The 4,072-nt window shown below is 40.7% G+C and overlaps 1 protein-coding gene across 2 annotated transcripts in view; it reads right to left on the bottom strand.

The window, feature by feature from the left end:
• Positions 1-2,097, bottom strand: part of LOC138000555 (uncharacterized) — a 12,944-nt gene extending 10,847 nt beyond the window's left edge. The window contains exons 1-2 of one of the 2 annotated variants that reach the window (XR_011123156.1): positions 1,955-2,097; positions 153-1,848 (exon numbers count right to left, since the gene is read on the bottom strand). The gene's annotated coding sequence lies outside the window, so the exon portion shown is untranslated. Of the gene's footprint in view, positions 1-100; positions 1,849-1,954 lie in introns of both variants that reach the window. The other variant, XM_068847048.1, reaches the window with a different exon arrangement.
• Between the last annotated feature and the right edge of the window lie 1,975 nt (positions 2,098-4,072).

The raw sequence follows: 4,072 nt of genomic DNA, 5'->3' as shown, positions 1-4,072 counted from the left end.
TATAATTGTACATTATTTTCGAGGTTTTCATTGCGGCATCTGTGAAATCCATCAAGGGCAGAACAACAACAACTGATATATCAATATTGGAATCACTAACCTTATTCTCCACGATGTTCGATTAAGCATAAGGATTAAGCATAAGGACATACCTCCTTTATAGCGTGATAATTCGTGTTTAGACATGACCATGTCAGCAATGACCACGAGTTGTCGCTCCTGTCATCGAGTGGTACAGGCAGTATGCAAATGAAAGGTAGATGTCACGCAGTAGAAAGTTTTAGAATCTGGTATTGTTTAATTTAGGTATAAGAAACGAATTATTTGGCGGATTTCAGCTAAGGTTGGTACGCTAGCCCGACTTTCTGAAGGTGGCCATATAATACGCTGCCGATCGAAAATCGCAAACTACCCATTTTGGAAATGTCACTCAACCGTGAATAAAATCAGTTTTATCTTTTGAGGGTGGGGATGGTAGTGGTGTGTCATAGTCAAAAATATATGTTCTCGTACAAAAATAGACTGCGATGCAGTTGTGTTTGTCACGCAAACGAATTACCCTCCCTCGGTCATTTTATTCGTTTGCGTGACAAAACACGACTGCCTCATTAAAAGGAGGACCGCTCGACTGATTTATGAAGGACTGCTCGCATTCTAGTACAAAAACGAAGGACATCGATGTAAAAATATGCATTAGTAAACAAGGAGAAAAGAGGGTAGCTTCGTTTGAAGTTCATGAAGTCATTGCTGATGCCGAGGAAAATGATACGCTCAAAAGTAACCTCCAAGTCCATGTACGGTTCGCTCATCCGAGGCGTCACACAGTTCGTGGGGTTGAGCGTTGCGTGACGCTTGAAAAAGTTCTTTTTTTGATTTCCTTGGCAATTGTTTCCTTTAATTTATTGTTTGCTTTGTTTTCGTACGTTTCACAGGATGAGCTCTTCTGAACGGATAACAATTTTAACAGCCGGCTATGAATTGAAAAGAATACTGTCAAAGTGCTCAACTGCATCAGGGTTTATACTACTTTAGCAGATAATTTGTTTTCCTGGGTGTATTTGATTACGGCGCTGAAATAATTTAAGTCATACAGTGTTGGCATTGAAATAAACATCGTTCGAAACCAGCCGCCGATCACGTGCAAAACTTGAGACTTTAATATACAGTAGGATACTAATCAGAGAGCACAAATGCGAACGAACCTTTGATTTTTTTTTTCTTGAATAAACAGTTTAGAATAAATTATGACCGAGAAACTAGGATCAACAGGTTTATCGTGGCTCTGTTGTAACTAGCCTGCGAAAGCATCCGTTTCTCCTTCGCTCTTCGCCGCTGGGGACGTTTCGCGAGGAGAGAAACTTATGCTTTCGCAGGCTATGTTGTAACTCCTATAACAATACAATCGTTGTGCAATGGCTCGTAGTATGTAAATGAGCAGTACAAACAAAGTCCAAGGGCAAATAATGCATAAAACTAAAACAGTTATCTTCTTCCAACTATTCTTTTGTCGTCAAGGTACATAACTCCAAGAGAAGAATACATTCAACAGAAAACTGAATTCCATGGTCCGTATTTGCAAAGTCCACTTTGTGTGTCATTCGTTTTGATTTTTAGTTTCGTTTACCACCCTTGCTTGCCTTCGACCATGTGTTTGGCGACCTCGAGGGGCAACTGTACGCCACGCATTAAGAGCTCGGTGAGCGCTTTGATTCCTTCTGCACAAGCTTCAATCGGCGACAAGCAAACGTACCAACCAGCGCAGAAAAATCCGATAGGCCAAGCGAGAAACCAGAGAACAAGCAACCAGATGATAGCCCACAAAACGTTCATGTTGCAATCGACGAAGTCCTGTAACGTTTCAAAACCAATGGTAAACTGTCTTTAACTTAGCACAAGATCTACTTTCTCGAGGATTATTGAAAATAATATCAGAGTAATGACAGCTTTTACAGACCTCGACCTCTTCTTTGAAGCTATCCAAAGCCAACACCCTGAAACAGATCCGCTTTCAAACAGATCTCACGCTGGACTTCATTCTCGTCCCCAGAGTCCGCTTTCCTTTGGCATGTGCTACAATAGCAAACAGTGGTACCTGAAACACTGGAACACCGGAACATTCCGGAATATCACGAAACCCCCAAAATAATACCAACAAAAAAAATTCTTAAAAATACAATTAAAAAGGGGCTTTGGTTTTCTGCTGACCAGGACGTCGTTACAAATCGTCATCTTGGTCGTGCCTCGATCCCAACATGGAGAACGGTGAGTAAATTTACAGATGCAATCCGGCTTAATCCCTGGCGCGCAAGAAGTGGACCTAGTGTACATGCCCTAGCCCAACAATGTTGCGTGAACGTGGCCAAACGAGTACATCCAAAATGTTGCACGAAAAATTTGACCGTTTTCAAATTTGATCCAACGTCATCCAACATGTTGCAACATCGCAACATATCACAACAGGGTGGCCAAACGTATGCAACATGTTGTGCCCAACAATGTTGCAAGATGTTGCGTTGAAATGTTGCGAGCGTTTGGCCAGGCCTTAAAGCGTGTAAGTTTTCGGTTTAATTATACAAACTTTTTACTCGTGTAGGTAATTCTTTCTCTTGTTTTTTTTTTTACTTGTGTTACACTAAAGCCTGGTTTCCATATGATCTGCAACGGTCTGCGACCATCGGAAGCTGTCTGCGTCGGTCTTATCGAGGACGATCGTAAACACAGGAGGAAATTGTTTCCATTTGAATCTGAAGCGATCGCAGACAAGCATACCGCTAATCTTCAGCGAAGAGAGGAGAAAAAGGAGCGCACTTACTTCAAGTCTGATTGGAGGTGTTTCAAGGCGAACAAAAGTGTGTCGCCGATAGGACACAAATCATCTCTAACACGTTACTTGCCATTAAAAGCCTGGTTCGTAGAGATAGATAGATACACAGATAGATAGATTATTCACCTTAAAATTGCAGCCAAAACCTGCAGGGCTTTACGGCTAAATAAAAAAAGGGGTGATCCAACATAATTTACCAATTAAAAACTGGTATATAGAATCACAAATTAAAAAGCATGCGTCAATTTCCTATGTACAGTAAAAAACAAAATTATATCTAGTTCTCAACTACTATAAACATAACTTAAAAGAAAACTATTCTTGCCGTATCTTTCAGTTTTACACTTCGGACGGACAAATGTTCTTTGTTCCCTCAGATAGTAGCTTGGTTGGTATTTACTTGGAAGTAGTTTGTGAAGACTGTGAGCTTGATTTGCACATATTTCATCGAACAACTTTGCCGCAATTGCCTCTCTTCCATCATACAGTGTTAAAAGTCCAGATAGTTCTAGAGCCTTAGCATACGATAGATCGGGGTAAATAATCTTCATAGCGCCTTTTTGAAGTTTTTCTAGGTCTTCGCTCAGATAACTTGGTGAAGCGCGATGAGAAACTGGACTGCCGTACTCCAGAATATAGACCGAATGCATGTAATGTAAAATAGAAGAAGCTCTCTTGTGGCAACATGCGATTTCTTAAGCTGTCTTAGAAAATATAATCTTGTAGAAACCTTCCTAACTAGTTCTGACACATGGGCATTCCATTTCAAATCACTGCTTATATTGAGCCCTAATAATTTCACACTGTTCACAGTCTCTAGGGTCTGACGGTTAACCCAGATAGGGTCAAATTCTGGTTCGTTTTTTGCAAAGCTAATCCCAAGCTCTTTGCATTTTCTTTCGTTTAGCTGAAAACCGTCATCCCTTGCTTGTATTGCGAGATCGTCTACCATTTGCTGAATACAGCTCTCTTGGCATTTAGTTATCACCTCAGAGATTGTGGTATCCACATATTTCCGCATATCTGCCTCTCCTGCATTCAAATCATTAATCATTATTAAGAATACCCATAGCTCAAGCTTTGTCCCATGTGGAACACCGGCTGGAATGTAACGCCATTCGGAGAAGCAATCCTGGGCAAGTTTAACTCTCTGTCTCCGATCCGATAAAAAGTCAACAATCCAGCATAATATGTGGTTCGGAATATCGTAATCTAAAAGTTAACGCACTAAGATACTGTGATCAATAA

Source organism: Montipora foliosa, chromosome 4 (genome assembly GCF_036669935.1).
Source record: "Montipora foliosa isolate CH-2021 chromosome 4, ASM3666993v2, whole genome shotgun sequence".
NCBI classification, from domain to species: Eukaryota; Metazoa; Cnidaria; class Anthozoa; order Scleractinia; family Acroporidae; genus Montipora; species Montipora foliosa.
Note: the sequence above shows the minus strand (reverse complement) of the source record. Positions and strands in the feature narration are given on the sequence as shown.